General features: G+C 35.8%; 1 non-coding gene across 1 annotated transcript; it reads right to left on the reverse strand.

Annotated features, from left to right (window-relative positions):
- Window positions 1-1,739: 1,739 nt before the first annotated feature.
- On the reverse strand, window positions 1,740-1,846 carry LOC121208005 (small nucleolar RNA R71). The gene has a single exon (XR_005903052.1). It is a non-coding gene; the product is annotated as a small nucleolar RNA R71 (small nucleolar RNA).
- Window positions 1,847-21,445: the final 19,599 nt, after the last annotated feature.

The raw sequence follows: 21,445 nt of genomic DNA on the forward strand, positions 1-21,445 counted from the left end.
TGGCAGAATGGAAGTAATCGCACACGGGCGTGTCCCTGTCGAGCCCAAGTTGAGTCCAATTCAGAAAAGGCTAATTTTGGGGGCTTTTAGGCATTCTAAAGCCTATAAATACACCCTAGAGGAAGAGGAAATGGGGCACAGAGAGAAGGAGGCAGGGAACCACTCAAGGGAAGCCGATTGATCCATCTCAGAAGCTGGAGTCACCATCAAGACTGAAGATCTCCCCTCAATTTCCCTTCAGGAGTTTTGGGTTTTCTTTATGTTTTGTATTCATTATTCTTCTGAGATAGATTCCTTTTTAGTTATGAACTAAATCCCCTAAATACCTAAGGGTAATGAAACCTAAGACGAATCTTGTTATTATTTTTTGAATTGTATGATAAATATTTAACTTGATTCAAGATAAACTCTTATTCAGATGAGGAATAGACCCTGTCTAATAGTACAATTGTCATAATTAAGCGAGTTGGTTGTGCGCCTAGACATAGGGTGACAAGATTTTGCCGGATTAGGGTGAAACCTAATAAGGGGATCCTTAGATCGAGTTAATGCAACCGTAGGGTGTTAATCATTAAATTTCTCAATTATTCAATCTAGGGATTAAACGTTATTAGTCCTGAATAGGGATAATAACATAACTTAGGAATCTCTACGGGACAAGTTAAATGAATAAATCGTCCGATTCGGAGCCAGAATAACAAGTAAAGTCTAGGTGGATTTTTCCTTAGGTATTGTCTTAATTCAATCGTTTTCCAAAAGTAATCCCCCAATTCTACTTTCTACTAATTCTTAGTTTAGATAATTAGTTAGTTAAAACAAAACCCCCTTATTCTTAGGCTAGATAATAAAAAGACAGTCATTACTAGTACTTTAGTTCCTTTGGGTTCGACAATCCGGTCTTGCTAAAACTATACTACTGTTCAATAGGTACACTTGCCTACATCGTGATAATAGTTAGTTTTAAGAATGATTCTTTATAAATATTTAAAACCTATCACACGAAAATTGCGATCAAGTTTTTGGCGCCGTTGCCGGGGAACAAAGATATTAGGAACGCTCAATTTTTATTACTTTAGCCATTTATTTTTCTTGCAATTTAATTTTTATTTTTTATTTATTAATTTACGTTTTCTTTCTCTTGGCAGGTTTTTCTAGTTTATGACTAGAAGAAACCCGTCAGGACCACTACTTTTTGACGATGAAATCGATCGCACAGTTTGCAGAAACCAAAGAGAAATAAGGAGAAGCTTAAGATACATGGAGAACGAGCAAGAGGATGATACTCAAACCCTAACCGAAGAGATGGCTAAAAACCAAGACAATCAGCTACCTCCTGCATACATGTTGAACTAGGAAATCAGAACCCTACTCCTCATACTATGTATGATTATGCTAAACCTACTTTAACAGGAACTGAATCAAGTATAGTTAGGCCTGCTATTGCTGCAAATAATTTTGAACTAAAACCTAACACTATTCAAATGATACAACAAATTGTTCAGTTTGATGGTTTGCAGGATGAGGATCCGAACACTCACTTGGAAAATTTCCTTGAATTCTGCGATACATTTAAAACTAATAATGTTTCGGACGATGCCATTCGTCTTCGGTTATTCCCTTTTTCATTGAGAAACAAAGCTAAACAGTGGTTGAACTCGTTACCACGAGGGTCAATCACTACTTGGGAACAAATGATCGAAAAATTTCTATTAAAATATTTTCTACCGGCTAAAATGGCCAAATTACGTAATGATATCTCTTCATTTGTGCAGATAGACTTAGAAACTCTTTATGATGCATGGGAGAGATACAAGAACTTACTGAGAAGGTGCCCTCATCATGGGTTACCGCTTTGGCTACAGGTTCAAACATTCCATAATGGCTTAAATCCTTCGACTCGACAAATGGTTGACGCAGCTGTTGGCGAAACCATAAATAATAAACATCTGAAAATGCTTATGGGTTTATTGAAGAGATGTCACTGAATAACTATCAGTGGCAAGTCATGAGGTTTAAGCCAACTAAAATAGCAGGCGTTTATAACGTCGATTCGGTTACTATGCTGTCAAACCAGGTAGAACTTCTAAATAAAAAGATTGATGGTTTACTTGGTTCTACTCAGGTACATCCAGTAATGAGGTGAGAGACGAATGGAGTAGGAGCATGCACAGAGTATCAACCCTTCAACCCTAGCATCGAGGAGGAACAAGTTTAATATAGGGGTAACAATAACTCTAGATCCTTAAATAACCTATATAGTAACACTTATAATGCAGGTTGGAGGAACAATCCCAATTTCTCATGGGGCGATCAAGGAAATCAAAGACCACAACATCCTTCGGGTTTTCAACAACCACCCTATCAACGGGAAAAGAAACCGAACCTTGAAGAGATGCTGTCAAATTTATCTTAGTGTCAGAAACCCGTTTCCAAAACACCGAGACAGCACTTAAAAGTCAACAAGCGTCGATCCAAGGGCTCAAAACTCAGATCGGCTAGCTTTCCAAACTAATCTTCAAACGACCACAAGGTAGCTTGCCAAGTAATACTGAACCCAACCCAAGGGAACAGCTCAACGCGATTAATGTTCAAGATGAAGAAGGATTCGTTGAGCCTGAGCCAGAACCGGGGCAAGAAACTATGGTAAGCAGAGGTCAAGGTGAGGTAGGTCATAATAAAAACAAATCAGTGAATGTTGAATATAAACCTCGTGTGCCATACCCCAATGCGACAAGGAAAGACCGCTCAGATGAACAATTTGGTAAATTCCTTAAACTCTTAAAAAATTACATATTAACTTACCGTTTATTGAAGTTCTATCGCAGATACCAAATGCAATGAAATTTTTAAAGGAGCTTTTAGCAAATAAACGGAAGTTGGACGAGGCAGCGCATGTAGAGCTAAACGCAGTTTGCTCAGCTATTTTACAGAATAAACTACCTAACAAACTAAAAGATCCAGGGAGTTTTACGATTCCTTGCTTAATTGGGAGTTTAGATGTTAATAATGCATTAGCTGATTTAGGGGCTAGTATTAACGTCATGCCCTACAAAATGTTCAAACAATTAGGTTTTGGGAAACCCAAACAGACTAGGATGAGCATTCAATTAGCAGATAAAACTATAAGATTCCCTAGGGGTATTATTAAAGATGTGCTAGTTAAAGTCGATAAATTTATATTTCCCGTTGACTTCATTATTCTAGACATATAGAAGGATAACAACACTCCTTTGATTTTGGGATAGCCCCTTTTAGCAACTGCTAAAACGATTATTGATGTTGGTACATGTGAGCTCACACTCCGTGTGGGAGACGAAATAATCACCCTTCAAGCTCGCAATTCTGGCACCACATCGGAAATTGAAGGTGATCGTCTAAACCATTCTACTAAAACTGACAATATGGTACAACCTACATTGCAGGAAATGAGTCTGAAAGAAGCACATGAGTCATTCTCAAGCAGTAGAAGAGGAGCTATTCATGAAGATCGAAGGCTACAAATCGACGAGCTAGATGAATGGCAAACGCATAAACCGAGAACACATGATAAACCAAAACTACATCAGAATGAGCCCAACACCTTCCCACGTCAACTTAAGGTTAGAGATAAAGTCTTATTAGATGTCGCGGATCCTCACATTGTCAAAACCACACTGAACGAAGAAATCCCTCTTACGGTACTTAGTATTTTCCCATTTGGTACAGTCGAGGTAAGTCATCTGAAGTTCGGTACTTTTAAGGTAAACAACACCCGTCTAAAACCTTATTTTAATGAGAATGATAGCAGGAATGAGGAGTATAAACTCCTCGAACCACCATGACCATTCAATGGAGAGGTAAGTCAAGCTTAGACTATAAATAAGCGCTTCTCGGGAGGTAACCCGAGCACTAAAAATATTAATTTCTTTAAATTTTTGTTTTTAACACCTAACTTACTAACAAAGATCTTGAATACAGGTTTTTCCACACAGACACGCCAAGCACACGGGCATGCTTAGGGCCGTATGAAAACAGGGTAAAGATTTTCCCAACACGGACTACGATAAATCGCCACGGCCGTGCGACGAACCTGCCAAATTAACACGGGCGTGCGACACGTCCGTGCCAAGCAACCGTGGGTGAAATTGTTAAATTAACACGGGCGTGGGCGAAGTGAACGAAGCCAGGTACGGTCATGCGACACGGCTGTGTGCACCCACACGCCCAAGGAACACGGGCGTGGACTAAAAGTCAGACGCGCCCAAATTCAAAATTCGTGAGTCACACAGGAAAAAATTGGGGAACACGGGCATGTTCCCTGGCCGTATGACCCAAAAATCTATAAATAGGCTGCACTATCCACTGTCTTCTTCACCCAAAAATCCTAGCCCTAGCCGTTGCAAGTCCACAGGCCCCCTACCACGCTCGTGTGCCGCCTCCAACTCCATTTTGGACGCTCATTCTCCCCTTTTTAGCGTTTGTTTACTCTTTTCCCTTTAATTGCACTCATTTTTTGTAATACCCCGAACCCGAGACCATCGCCAGAGTTGAGCACAAGGTGTTAACAGACTTAATTCAATAATTAAACAGCTCAAACAATTTATTTTAGAACTTCTAGACAAGCTGGCTAACTGCATCACAGTCGCTTAATAATTCATATCTCAAGTTACGAAACTCAAAATCCAATTCCGTAAATTTTATATGAAACTAGACTCATATATATGTGAACTAAATTTTTTCTAGGATTTTTGGTCGGCCCAAATAGTACAGTTTATTAGTTAAAATCTCCCCTGTTTCAGGGCTTGACTACTCTGACCCCTATCTATTACGAATTAAATATCTCCCTGTACAGAGTTTCAATTATTATGAAGTTTATTTCTCATAAAACTAGACTCAATAAGGAATCTTTACATATAAACAATGACATCTATTATCTTTGTACAATTTTTGGTGAATTTCCAAATTCAGAACAGGGGATCCAGAAATTGCTCTGGCCCTGTTTCACAAAAATTTAAATATTTTGTTCCATAAAATATAACTCATATACCTGTTTTGTTCCATCCATATGAAAATAGACTCATCAAGCTCTAATTCTATATCTCATTCAATATCTAAATCCATTTCTACTATTTTTAGTGATTTTCCAAATTCACGTCATTATTACTGTCCGATATTGTTTTAAAGCTAATTTTACCTTTTTCATGATTTCCATGGAATAACTAGCATTTAGGCATACATAACACAACATGTCCTTGATTAGCCATTCCAACAGCTAATCATTATCAAGCATTTACATACCATTCATCAGCCATATCATAAGATCATACACACAAAATGGCTACGATGCTATACATGCCATACTCAAAATGAAACGTCTAGCTATACCAAAATAATCCTCGTGATAGTGTGCCCGGACCTCCGATGTACTTTACAATCCCCGAGTTAGCTTGAAAACACTATAAAATGAAGGAAAATATAGGGGGTAAGCATTATGCTTAGTACGTTTGCATGCAAATAAATAACAACATTCATAAGAATTATCTTACTACTTGGCATGATACTACTTAATGCAACTTCATTAATTGTCATAGACATATTTTGAACTTCTTCACTTACTCACTTACTTAAATACTTACTTACTTAATCAAATTTATTAATAAATTTTACTTACCTTTTTCCTTATCAAGCATACATGAACATTATGTACTTACCTTTGCTCTTCTAGCATGAACTTGTCTTACCTTTTTAGTATAACTCGTCTTACCTTACCTTACCTTGATATTCTCTTTAAATTTTCCCGTTGAACCACTTGGAATACTAAGGATACACGGGTACCTTACCATTGCCATGACTTGTCATGGTCATACGTGGTATCCTTTTGAAACTTACCATTGCCATGTCTTGACATGGTCTTACATGGTATCCTTGCCTTATGAACTAACCAATGTCATGTCTTGGCATGGTCTTACATGGGACCTTTGCCTTATAGTACCTTATGAATGCCATGTCTTGACATGGTCTTACATGATTTGCTTGCCTTAGAAACCTTACCAATTTCCATGCCTTGGCATGGTCTTACATGATATCCTTAAACCCTAAAGTCATGACATTTGTATCCTACACATTCCTAAGGTTCAATCGGGACTTTCTGAAATTACTTCTCTGTCAATTCATGCTCGAGTCTTCTCTGAATAATTTCATAAAATAAATATACACATGCTGTAAATTAACAAAATTAACATAAAATAATAGAATATTTCATTTATTTACCGCAAACTTACCTCGAAATAAAATACGATCAACTATATCGATTTAGTCCACTATCTTTTTCTTTCCCCAGTCTAACTCCAGATTTTGTTCTTCTTGATCTATAATAAAAAAATTTAGCTTATTTAATACTCACATTTATTAAAATAGTCCTTGACCCAAACTTTGGAAAAATTACATTTTTGCCCCTAAACTTTTACATATTTACACTTTTTCCCCAATGCTCGAAATTTAAACTTCATCCTATTTTCTTATGTTTTATGACATGCTGATCATTTTTCCCTTCTATGACAACATCAAATTCTCACTCTAACATGTACTTATGACTATTAGGTATTTTTACCGATTAAGCCCTTTTACTCGTTTTCACTTAAAACCGAGTAGCACAAGTTGTCTAACATAATTTAAAACCTCATATTCTATCATAAAACACCAAAATACACAAATTTCACCTATGGGTACTTTTCCAAATATGAACCCTAGGTTGAATTATTGCTAGAATAAGCTTAATTAAGTTACCGGGACTCCAAAAACGTAAAGAACATTAAAAACGGGGCTTGGAATCACTTACTATAGAGCTTGGAAGCTTGGAAAAAACCCTAGATATGGAGAAACCTTGAAATTTCGGCCTAATGAAGAAGATGGACAAAAGTTGGCTTTTAATTTTGTTTTTAATTCATTTTAATAACTAAATAACCAAAATGCCATTAATTAAAAACTATGGTGTTTTATTTTCCTTTAGGTATTTTTTTCCAAACTAGTATAATGTTCTAATTACTATCCAAGGACCTCCACTTTAAAAACCCATTACTCACAAGTACTTAATACCTTTGTGAACTAGAACACACATTTTACAACTTTTGCAATATAGTCCTAAATATCAAATTGGACCCTCTATTGATAAAATTTCTAAACAAAATTTTCACACAATCATGCAATCATGCCATAGACCTTAAAATGATAATAAAATAAATTTTTCTACCTCGAATTTGTGGTTTCGCAACCACTGTTCTGTTTAGGCCCTATTTCGAGATATTACATTTCTCCCCCCTTTAGGGATTTTCGTCCCCAAAAATCTTACCTGTGAAGAGATTTGTGTACTGTTTTCACATAGCCTCTTCGGGCTCCCATGTAGCCTTGTCTACCCCATGTCTATTCCATAGTACTTTCACAAGTGCAATACTTTTGTTCCTTAATTGCTTTACCTCTCGAGCTAGAATCTTTACCGATTCTTCATCTTAAGTCATGTCTGGTTGAATCTCAACCTCTGTCTGAGAAATCTCAACGTAGCATAGACACATGAAATACATTATGAATCTTCTCTAACTCAATCAGCAAAGCTAACCGATATGCTAATGGTCCGACTCTCTCAATCACTTCAAACGGTCCAATAAAACGTGGACTTAGTTTGCCTTTCTTGCCAAATTTGAGAACTTTCTTCCACGGGTATACTTTCAAAAACACTTTGTCACCAGCTTGATACTCAATCTCTTTTCTCTTCAAATCTGCATATGACTTTTGTCTGTCTGAAGCTGCTTTCAAGTAATCTCTGATGACTTTTACTTTCTCTTTTGTTTCCTTAACTAGATCAACCCCGTAAATCTGAATTTCCTTAAGCTCTGTCCAATACAATGGTGTGCGACATTTACGTCCATACAAAGCTTCATAATGTGCCATCTTCAAACTCGACTGATAATTATTATTGTAGGCAAACTATACTAATGGTAAATATTTTTCCCAACTACCTTGAAATTCCAGTACATAGCATCTAAGCATATCTTCAAGTACCTGAATAACTCTATCTGAATGACTGTTGGATTGAGGATGGAAAGCTGTACTAAAACTCAACTTTGTGCCCAAAGCCTCCTGCAATTTCTTCCAAAACCGTGAAGTAAATCTTGGATCTCTGTCTGAAATGATCGATAATGGTACCCCGTGTAGTCTGACTATCTCTGAAATATACAACTCAGCCAACTTGTCAAGTGAATAATCCATACGAACTAGGATAAAATGAGCCGAATTTGTTAACTTATCAATCACAACTCATACTGCATCTTTCTTTCTCGGTGTCAACGGCAATCCTGTCACAAAATCCATAGTAACTCGATCCCATTTCCACTCAGGGACTAACACAGGCTGCAATAAACCTGAAGGTACCTGATGTTCGGCCTTTACCTACTGACAGATCAAGCATCTAGAAACAAACTCTGAAATGTCCCTTTTCATTCCTACCTACCAGTACATTTTCTTCAAATCATTATACATCTTTGTACTACCTGGATGAATAGACAAAGAACTACTATGTGCTTCCTGTAAGATCTTTCGAATAAGCTCATCATTCTTCAGTACGCATACCCTGTCTCTGAACATCAAACAACCGTCAGAACTGATCTGAAAATCTAACTCTATATCCGACTCACACTGATCTCTTTTGGCTAACAACTCACTGTCATTTTTCTGAGCTTCACAAATTTCTTCAAGAAACATCGGTTTAGCTCTGATAAGGCTAGACTAGTGTGCAAAGCTCTTAATGCAAACAAAGATTTCCTACTCAAAGCATCAGCAACAACGTTTGCCTTACCTGGGTGATAATCGATCACTAGCTCATAATCTTTAATTAACTCCAACCATCTTCTTTGCCTCAAATTCAAATCTTTTTGAGTCATTTAAATATTTCAAACTTTTGTGATCAGTGAATATGTGGCACTTCTCACCGTACAAATGATGTCTCTAAATCTTCAGCGCAAAAATAGTGGCAGCTAGCTCTAAATCATGTGTCGGATAGTTCTTCTCATGTGGCTTTAGCTGTCTAGAGGCATCAGCAATTACCTTCCCTTCCTGCATAAGTACACAACCAAGTCTATTCATGGAAGCATCACTATAAATCACAAACTCCTTACCTGGTTCTTGTTGTACTAAAACAGGAGATTTAGTCAACAATGCTTTTAACTTGTCAAAACTCTGTTGACACTTCTTAGTCCATTCAAACTTGACATCGTTTCACAGCAATCTTGTCAGCAGGGTAGCTATCATGGAAAATAGCTCTACAAATTGTCTATAATATCCGGCAAGACCAAGAAAACTTCTAACTTCTGATACATTTCTAGGAGGCTTCCAATCAACAATGGCTGAAATCTTGCTCGGATCAACCTTGATACCTTCACCTGAGACAATATGTCCAAGAAAACCAACTTCTCGTAACCAGAACTCACTTTTGCTGAACTTTGCATACAACTGATTATCTCTCAGAATCTGTAAAACTATTCTCAAATGCTCTGCATGCTTAGTCTCATCATGAGAATAAATCAAGATATTATCAATGAACACAACTACAAACTTATCCAAGTACGGTCTGAAAATTCGGTTCATTAAGTCCATGAAAATGGCAGGAGCATTAGTTAAGCCAAATGGCATCACAAGGACATCTGACTCTCTAACTCGCAACTGATAGTATCCGGATCTCAAATCTATCTTGGAGAACACAGTGGCTCCTTTCAGTTGATCAAACAGATCATCAATTATAGGCAATGGATACTTGTTCTTTACTGTTACCTTGTTAAGTTGTCGATAATCTATGCACAATCTCATTGATCTGTCTTTCTTTTTCACAAATAGCACTGGTGCACCCTATGGTGAACTACTGCGTCTTACAAAGCCTTTATCTGTTAATTCCTGCAACTAAGCTTTCAATTCTTTCAATTCCAATGGGGCCATTCTATAAGGAGTAATAGAAATGGACGTGGTACCTGGAATCAACTCAATACCAAACTCAACTTCTCTAACAGAAGGCAAACCTAGTAGTTCCTCCAGAAACACATTGGGAAACTCACATACCACAGGCACTGATTCAATTTTCAATTCTGGATCTTTAGTGTTCAACACAAAATCAAGATAAGCTTCATACCCTTTTCTCAAACATTCCTGAGCAGACATAACAGAAATTATGGCAAATGAACTATCTGACTCTTCTGAATTAACCCGAAGAATTTCACCATTTTCACACTTTAACTCAATGAATTTTTTTCCACAATTCACTATCACATCATGTGTAGTCAACCAATCCATACCAAGAATCACATCAAACTCATCAAATGGCAATAGCATGAGATCGGCCAGAAAACAGTAGCCTCTAATCATCAAAGGGCAATTTCTACATACTTTATCTACTAATACATGCTTGTCTAATGGATTCGATACTTTAATCACAAATTCTGTAGATTCTATAAGCATACTCATACTAGGTATCAATTTCATGCAAACATATGAATGGGTTGAACCCGAATCAATTAAAGCAATAACTCTAGTATCATGGAGAGGAAATGTAACACCCCTTACCCGTATCCAACACCGGAATAGGGTACGAGGCATTACCAAAACACATACACTTGTAAACGTATTTAACCGAGTTATAAAATTTCATCAAAATTAAAACTTTCAAAATAATTAACATGTTTCTATAACTTTTCACAATATATCCTCAAAATATTATAATCATAATAATTAGGGCCTGCGAGACCCGATACATACTCATGCAATTTAATGCTTCATTTCCATTTCATTCAATTCGCAATTTCTCATGCTCATAATTTAAATCATATCACTAGCAATTTCCATTTAATTCACGTACAATTCAATGACATCAATTCAAAACTAATACGTATTTACCATTTAACTCAATGTTTATTGATTATACCATTCAATAACACATTTATGAAATTCTCAATTTAGCAATGAAAATATCACTTTAGTTTGAATAACAACATCGTCCTGATATAAATACACTACCACTTATCCATTTACTTTAATTCTTTTGGGCCCATTTGTCACTTACCATCCTTAATCAAATTAGGGAACGGTCACAGAAAATTGAGTACTTCACTTTCACTTTGCCATAGTATAACTATGGTCTTACGTATGATCACTTATCACTTGTCCCTGATCAGATAAGTGTAGCCACCTATCACTTTGTTTCTTGATCAGATAAGTGTAGCCACTTATCACTTTGTTTCTTGATCAGATAAGTGTAGCCACTTATCACTTTGTCTCTTGATCAGATAAGTGTAGCTAAAGCTATCACTTATCACTTTGTCTCTTGATCAGATAAGTATAGCCGAAGCTATCACTTATCACTTTTCACTTGTCACTTGATCAGATAAGTGTAGCTGAAGCTATCACTTATCACTTTGTCACTTGATCAGATAAGTATAGCCGAAGCTATTACTTATCACTTTCCACTTGTCACTTGATCAGATAAGTGTAGCTAAAGCTACCACTTATCACTTTGTCACTTGATCAGAAGTACTCAAATCCGGCGTTCCGCTCAATTTGATCATTTATTCATATATCAGGCTTACCAACATGTGTTAATTCATAAACCATTCATGGTATTATTTCATGCCAAATCATATATTGAATATACCATACACACATACTATGAAACTTTATTTTCACACATGAGCTTAAACCATGACCAATAATGCACAAAAATAAGCATCATTCATATTTCATCGTTTATGAGTTATAATCAAACATATGACCATTTATACACGAATCATTCATATATTTCCCAATTTTCCTCCTCCTCCTCTCCATTCCACATCCTTAATGTGTATAACACACTTAAACAACATTAACCATAATTTCAATATTCACTAACATGTATATTCAAAGCTGTTTATCCGAGTCAGAGTCACTAAATTATTTTTATCCGGAGCTACAGAGATCCAAATTAAGATCCGTTAATTTTCCCTGAAACTAGACTCACATATCTTCATACCATAAAATTTTCATAATTTTTGGTTCAGCCAAATAGTACAGTTTATTCTTTAAAGTTTCCCCTGTTTCACTGTCTGACAGTTCCGACCACTCTTCACTAAAAATTAATTATCTCATTGTACAGAATTCGGATGATGTTTTAGCTTGTTTCTTCTAAAAATAGACTCATTAAGGATTCTAACCATATAAACTATAACTCATAATCATTTTTGTACATTTTTTAATGATTTTCCAAAGTCAGAACAGGGGAACCCGAATTCATTCTGACCTTGTCTCACAAAATCTATTATATCTCATGATTTACAATTCCATTGCTCACATCATTTATTTTATAAGAAACTAGACTCAATAAGCTTTAGTTTCATATTTTATTCATCCTCTAATTCAATCTCTACAATTTTTGGTGATTTTTCAAAGTTACACTACTGCTGCTGTCCAAAACTGCTTTAGTGCAAAATGTTGACTTCCATTTTGCCCCAAATTTCACAGTTTATACAATTCGGTCCTTTCTCAATTAACCCCTCAATTAATCTAATTTTCTCAATTAGTACTTTACTAGACATTATAAGTTGTTACACAACTATTGAAATTCAGAATTTCCACATATAACTCTATCTTCAAACTCTTTTACTATTAGGTCCCAAACATTCACTTTCTATTCAATTCTTTCAATAAAATCAGCATATGAACAATTTAAAGCTCTAATTTCATGCTAAATCATCATATACTTCCAGCACATATTCATATCAACTTTCAACTTCTTTCATAAAATCAAAAACTAATGGATTTAACAAGTGGGCCTAGTTGTAAAAGTCATAAAAATACAAAAATTTCAAGAAATAGTCAAGAATTGAACTTACTTGTAATAAAAATATGAAGAACCAGCTTGAAGAAGCCCTTCCATGGTGTTTTAGCTGATGAGAATTCAGAAAAATGAAGAGAAATCTAGATAATTCCACTTGGGTCCTAACTTTATTAAGCAAATTTTGCAATTTTCCAATTTTGCCCTTAATTCTCCTTACTTTCTTGCTGATTTCATGCCTCTGCCGTCCAGCCCAAACAGACCTTGGGTCTATTTGCCTTTTAAGCCCTCTTCCTTTTATCATTTAAGCTATTTAATCATTTCCCAAAATTTTGCATTTGTTACAATTTAGTCCTTTTAGTTCAATTAATTATCGGAACTTTAAAATTTCTTAACGAAACTTTAATACTAGCTTTTTAACACTCCATAAATATTTATAAAAATATTTATGGCTCAGTTTAAAATCCCCGAGGTCTTGATACCTTATTTCGATTCTAATTATTTTAATATTTATTTCTAGTGCACTATTCACTATTTCAAAAATTTTCCTAACTTCATATTTAACTTATACTTACTAAATTAATAATATTTTCTACCCATTTGTCGAATTTAGTGATCTCGAATCACCGTTCCGACACCTCTGAAAATTCAAGCCATTACATTTTTTTTCGTCGGATTTGTGGTCCCGAAACCACTGTTCCGACTAAGCCTAAATCGGGCTATTACAGGAAATGTACCCGTAATCACATCGGGGGAGGATGCCTCTTCGTGAGAGCGGATAGCATAAGTCCTCGCAGGTGCTCTAACATCTGGCCTCACTGCTAAATCTCTAGATGCACTTCTATAATTTGCCCCAGCTCCCAGATTTCTCAGTGGTCTGCCTCTGATAGGAGCTTTTCCTAATCTTACACTCGGTATTGCTTCCCTTTTAATCATCTCGGGATACTCCTGAATAAAATGGTCTGGTGCACCACATCGAAAACAACATGTCTCAGTTGCTCGATACTGAACTGGGTGACGTCGACCACATCGGGGACACTCTGGTCTATCAGGCTGAACACTGCCAACACTTGCAATCGAAGTGGTCTGAGCTTTCGGACTCATAAATCCTCTGCCTCTGTTTCGGCTAGAATATCCAGTTGAAAAATTATATCTAGTGGAGAACTCTCTAAGCCTCTTGGATATAGACTGAAATGACTTGCTCATTAGTCATTTCTTCATGTCTTGCGTCTCAATTTCAACTTTTCCCTTTCTTTTTAACAGCTCCTCTGCCTTACAGGCTCTCTCAACTAGGCTAACAAACTCTTTTATTTCTAGGACACCAACAGACAATTGGATATCATCATTAAGCCCATATTCAAATCTTTTGCACATAATAGCCTCTGTAGACACACACTCTCGAGCATAATTGCTGAGTCTAACAAACTCGTGCTCATATTCAGTCACTGTCATATTGCCCTGTTTCAACTCTAGAAACTCTTTTCTTTTCTAGTCAACAAACCTCTGATTGATGTACTTTTTACGGAATTCCTCCTGAAAGAAATCCCAAGTGACTCTCTCTTTCGGTACAACTGATACAAGTGTCTTCCACCAATGGTAGGCTGAATATCTAAGGAGTGATACAACACATTTCATACATTCCTCAGGTGTGCAGGATAACTCATCAAAGACTCTGATAGTATTCTCGAGCCAAAATTTTGCCTTTTCTGCATCATCAACTTTTGTAGCTCGAAACTCTTCGGCCCATTGTTTTCTTATTTTATCAACTGGTGGCTTTTCTTTTATAACCGTACCTGTGACTGGGGGAGCTACATGGGTGGCCTGATGATCATGAGGGGGTGGAGGTCTAACAGCCGGATTCGTTTGAACGAACTCGGCAAACCATTCATTCATAGCTTGGAAGAAGGCTTCTCGAGCCCCTCTTCCCTGACTAACTGTAACGGGCCTTACACTACTATTTGGTGGCACCGTCCCTTCTGTAGGAGCGGGCACGTTACTCTCTACATCATCTGCACCAGCTTGTTCGGGTTCCATAACTATAAAATAAAACATTTTAAAATCGTCAGGAGTCGTCACACTATCAACACATAAGTATGGCATTTATAGCTACACTCTTACTCATACTAAATATTCTGAGAACCGACTAAACCTTTGCTCTGATACCAATAAATGTAATTCCCTGAACCTGAGACCGTCACCAGAGTCGAGCACGAGGTGTTAACGGACTTAATTCATTAATTAAACAGCTCAAACAATTTATTTTAGAACTTCCAAACAAGTTGGCTAACTGCGTCACAGTCGCTTAAAAATTCATATCTCGAGTTATGAAACTAAAAATCAAATTCCGTAAATTTTTCCTGAAACTAGACTCAAATATCTATCAACTAAATTTTTTCTAGGATTTTTGGTTGGCCCAACTAGTACAGTTTATTAGTTAAAGTCTTCCCTGTTTCAGGGTTCGACTACTCTGACCCCTGTCTATTATGAATTTAATATCTCCCCGTACAGAGTTTCAATTATTATGACGTTTATTTCTCATAAAAATAGACTCAATAAGGAATCTGTACATATAAATAATGACATCTAATTATCTTTGTAAAATTTTTGGTGAATTTCCAAAGTCAGAATAGGGGATCTAGAAATTGCTCTGGCCCTATTTCACAAAAATTTAAGTATCTCATAAAATATAACTCATATACCTGTTTTGTTCCATCCATAAGAAATAGACTCAACAAGCTCTAATTCTATATCTCATTCACTATCTAAATCCATTTCTACTATTTTTAGTGATTTTCCAAATTCACGTCATTATTACTGTCCGATACTGTTTTAAAGCTAATTTCACTTTTTTCATGATTTCCATGGAATAACTAGCATTTAGGCATACATAACACAACATGTCCTTGATTAGCCATTCCAACAGCTAATCATTATCAAGCATTTACATACCATTCATCAGCCATATCATAAGATCATACACACAAAATGGCTACGATGCTATACATGCCATACTCAAAATGAAACGTCTAGCTATACCAAAATAATCCTCGTGATAGTGTGCCCAGACCTCCGACATACTTTACGATCCCCGAGTTAGCTTGAAAAAACTATAAAATGAAGGAAAATATAGAGGGTAAGCATTATGCTTAGTAAGTTTGCATGCAAATAAATAACAACATTCATAAGAATTATCTTACTACTTGGCATGATACTACTTAATGCAACTTCATTAATTGTCATAGACATATTTTGAACTTCTTCACTTACTCACTTACTTAAATACTTACTTACTTAATCAAATTTATTAATAAATTTTACTTACCTTTTTCCTTATCAAGCATACATGAACATTATGTACTTACCTTTGCTCTTCTAGCATGAACTTGTCTTACCTTTTTAGTATAACTCGTCTTACCTTACCTTACCTTGATATTCTCTTTAAATTTTCCCGTTGAACCACTTGGAATACTAAGGATACACGGGTACCTTACCGTTGCCATGATTTGTCATGATCTTACGTGGTATCCTTTTGAAACTTACCATTTCCATCTCTTGACATGGTCTTACATGGTATCCTTGCCTTATGAACTCACCAATGCCATGCATTGGCATGGTCTTACATGGGACCTTTGCCTTATAGTAACTTATCAATGCCATGCCTTGACATGGTCTTACATGATTTCCTTGCCTTAGAAACCTTACCAATTACCATGCCTCTGCATGGTCTTACATGGCATCCTTAAACCCTAAAGTCATGACATTTGTATCCTACACATTCCTAAGGTTCAATCGGGACTTTCTGAAATTACTTCTCCGTCAATTCATGCTTGAGTCTTCTCTGAATAATTTCATAAAATAAATATACACATGCTGGAAATTAACAAAATTAACATAAAATAATAGAATATTGCATTTATTTACCGCAAACTTACCTCGAAACAAAATACGATCAACTATATCGATTTAGTCCACTATCTTTTTCTTTCCCCAGTCTTACTCTGGATTTTGTTCTTCTTGATCTATAATAAAAAAAATTTAGCTTATTTAATACTCACACTTATTAAAACAGTCCTTGACCCAAACTTTAGAAAAATTACATTTTTGCCCCTAAACTTTTACATATTTACACTTTTTCCCCAAGGCTCGGAATTTAAACTTCATCCTATTTTCTTATGTTTTATGACATGCTAATCATTTTTCCCTTCTATGACAACATCAAATTCTCACTCTAACATGTACTTATGACTATTAGGTATTTTTACCGATTAAGCCCTTTTACTCGTTTTCACTTAAAACCGAGTAGCACAAGTTGTCTAACATAATTTAAAACCTCATATTCTATCATAAAACACCAAAATACACAAATTTCACCTATGTGTATTTTTCCAAATATGAACCCTAGGTTGAATTATTACTAGAATAAGCTTAATTAAGTTACCGGGACTCCAAAAACGTAAAGAACATTAAAAACGGGGCTTGGAATCACTTACTATGGAGCTTGGAAGCTTGGAAAAAACCCTAGATATGGAGAAACCTTGAAATTTAGGCCTAATGAAGAAGATGGACAAAAATTGGCTTTTAATTTTGTTTTTAATTCATTTTAATAACTAAATGACCAAAATGCCCTTAATTAAAAACTATGGTGTTTTATTTTCCTTTAGGTATTTTTTTCCAAACTAGTATAATGTTAAAATTACTATCCAAGGACCTCCACTTTAAAAACCCATTACTCACAAGTACTTAATACCTTTGTGAACTAGAACACACATTTTACAACTTTTGCAATATAGTCATAAATATCAAATTGGACCCTCTATCGATAAAATTTCTAAACAAAATTTTCACACAATCATGCAATCCTGCCATAGACCTTAAAATGATAATAAAATAAATTTTTCTACCTCGAATTTGTGGTTTCGCAACCACTGTTCTGTTTAGGCCCTATTTCGGGATGTTACATTTTTCATGTTAAGTTATCATAGTACTATGCATTTGTTATGTTCTTTTCATCTCTTTATCACTCACATTTCATATCTAGAGTAGTTATAATCTTTTTATGTTGAAGTTCTTCCTCATTGCATGATTTATCTACTATATTTTATTAGTTTAAAGTGAAAATACTCATGACTTTTGGGTTGATCTTCTCCATCAATAAAATGCACTAACATATAATTATTTGCCCTTTTTTTTCTTAGGAAACTCATACTATTGTTAGGCTAATGATACACCATACAATTATTTTTGATTAAGTTTGCTAGTAGTTGTGACTGAGATTATTAGTTCTATTTTATGACTTCAGCCTTTTTGGATTTGCTTTTGTATTACCTTGAACATTCCTCACGACGAAATAATGGTTTTGCTTGCAGGTATACAATGTCGTCTTCATGAGGAAAGAAAATCGTTGTCCCTGCTTCAAAGAAAAGGAATGGAGCATAATCTTCCTCGGGTCCCACCGCAGATGCAACACCTATCTTTCATATTTCACCATCAAACAATAAAAATCACACGCTCTCATCAATGGCATAACTCAAAATATTTATCAAAATTAAAAAATTAAACATGGGTTTTGTAGTACTCGAAGCAACGATCTCAAAAACGTAAAAATTATCAAAAACCGACTAAAACGAACCTTGAATTTGAACCTGGGAGATGGCCGAACCTAGTTTCTTCTCTTCTTTTTTCTTCTTTTGTTTATATTCGACTATGGTGATATTATAAGAGCACTTAAGCTTATTTTATTTTATAACATATATTATATAAATTAAAGGTTGGCTTCCTAAATTACCCTTTTTTAAAATTAACAACTAAAGCTTATAAGCCAACGACATTTTCGTCCATGTCACATGCACATGGTTTCTAACTCATAACTTATATTATATACATTTTATTACTATAACATATATATAATATACATATTAAATAAAAATATACATTCAACTTATCTAATGCCGTCCACTAACATATATATAGAAAAAAAATTGGACTTTTTCATCATGAATGCTTCCATTTAAGAAGCCATTACCAAAACAATCCTTACAATTAAAACTAGCTAATTTTCAATTTATGCGATTAGGTCCTTTCATTTAATCGGATACCCAAACGATAAAATTAAATTATGAAAATTTCACAGATGTAAATTCACATAAAATAAACACGGAAAATAATTTAAAAATATTTTTTTGACTTGGATTTGTGGTCCAAAAACCACCATTCCGATTAGGGTCTAAATCGGGCTGTTGCAACTCTCCCCCTTAGGGATTTTCGTCCCCAAAAATCTTACCGGTGAATATCTTCTGGCTCCCATGTTGCTTCCTCAACTCCATGTTTATGCCACAATACTTTAACTAACGAAATCTTTTTATTCCGTAACTCTTTAGTCTCACGAGTCAAAATGCAAATCGATTCTTCTTCGTAAGTCATATCAGGCTGAATTTCAATCTCAGATGGGCTAACCACATGTGAAGGATCAGATCGATACCTCTGAAGCATTGAAACATGGAATACATTGTGTATCTTTTCCAACTCAGGTGGCAACAGCAATCTGTAAGCAACTGGTCCAATACGCTCTATAATTTCATACGGCCCAATAAATCTCGAACTCAATTTGCCTTTACGACCAAATCTGAGTATTTTCTTCCACGGTGAAACTTTCAAGAAAACTTTGTCTCCAATCTGAAACTCTATATCTTTACGTTTCAAGTCCGCATAAGATTTTTGACGATCCGATGCTACTTTCAAACTTTCACAGATCACTTTCACTTTCTGTTCAGTTTCTCTGATCAAGTCAATGCCATGTATCTTATTTTCACTGAGCTTAGTCCAGTACAATGGTGTACGGCATTTATGACCATATAAAGCTTCATAAGGTGCCATTTTGATACTTGATTGAAAACTGTTATTATATGCAAATTCAATCAGAGGCAGGTATCATTCCCACGTACCTTCGAACTTGAGAATGTAACACCTCAACATATCCTCAAGTATCTGAATGATTCACTCAGACTGGCCATCTATTTGCAGATGGAAAGCAGTACTGAAATGTAATTTCGTACCTAGTGCATCTTGCAGTTTCTTCCAAAACCGCGATGTAAACCTCGGATCTCTATCCAAAACAATGGATATAGGCACACCATATAATCTTACAATCTGAGAAACGTACAATTCAACCAGCTTATCAAGTGAGTAATCTGTACGTATCGAAACAAAATGAGCCGATTTAGTCAATCTATCAACAACAACCCAGATTGTACCCTTTTTGCTCGGTATCAACGGTAGACCAGATACAAAATCCATAGTAAATTTGTCCCACTTCCATTCTGGTATAATAATCGGCTGAAGTAACCCTGAAGGTACCTGATGTTCAGCTTTTACCTGTTGATAGACTAAACATCTCATAACAAAGTGAGAGATGTCCCGCTTCATACCATGCCACCAGTAAAGCTGTTTCAAATCATTATACATATTTATACTACCTGGACGAACAGATAACCGACTACTATGAGCTTCATTCAAAATCATCTGAATCAACTCTGAATTCCTCGGAACACATATTCGATCTCTGAATCTCAAACAGACATCCGCATCAACCCCGAACTCTGAATTAACATCCGTCTCACACTGAGCTCGTTTTGCGATCAATTCATTATCAGTCTTTTGGGCATCATATATTTGTTGAACAAATGACGGTCTAGCTTTCAATTCAACTACTATCAAACCATCATCTGACATAGCTATATGTGTATTCATTGCTTCCAAAGCAACCAGTGACTTTCGGCTTAAAGCATCAGCAACAACGTTAGCCTTTCCTGGGTGATAGTCAATCACAAGCTCGTAGTCTTTTAGCAATTCTAACCATCGACGTTGTCTCAAATTCAGATCTTTCTGAGACATCAAATATTTCAGGCGTTTATGATCAGAATAAATATGACACTTCTCACCAAACAGATAGTGACGCCAAATTTTCAATGCGAACACAATGGTTTCCAGTTCCAAGTCATGTGTTGGATAGTTTCTTTTATGTGGCTTTAACTGTCTCGAGGCATAAGCTATCACTCTACCTTCCTGCATCAAAACACAGCCCAAACCATTTAATGATGCATCACTATAAATAACAAATTCTTTACCTAATTCTGGCTGAACTAGCACTGGAGCTTCTGTCAAAAGGGCTTTCAACTGATCAAAACTTTTCTGACACTTCTTTGACCACTCGAACTTAACATCTTTCCACAGTAATTTTATCATCGAAGCTGCAATCATAGAGAAACCTTTTATGAAGAGTCTGTAATAACCAGTAAGTCCCAGGAAGCTTCAAAGTTCAGAAACATTCTTCGAAGTTTTCCAATCCAGTATAACTGATATTTTGCTCGGATCAACCCGAATACCTAATGGTGATACCACGTGACCCAGAAAACTGACTTCACTTAACCAGAACTCACATTTACTGAATTTCGCATATAACCGCTTATCTCGCAATGTCTGCAACACAAGTCTCAAATGTTCGGCATGTTCAACTTCATCACGGGAGTAGATTAAAATGTCATCAATAAACACAACAACAAACCGATCCAGATGCGGTCTAAAGATCCGATTCATCAAATCCATAAAAATAGCATGTGCATTAAT

Source organism: Gossypium hirsutum, chromosome A01 (assembly GCF_007990345.1).
Source record: "Gossypium hirsutum isolate 1008001.06 chromosome A01, Gossypium_hirsutum_v2.1, whole genome shotgun sequence".
Taxonomy (NCBI): domain Eukaryota; kingdom Viridiplantae; phylum Streptophyta; class Magnoliopsida; order Malvales; family Malvaceae; genus Gossypium; species Gossypium hirsutum.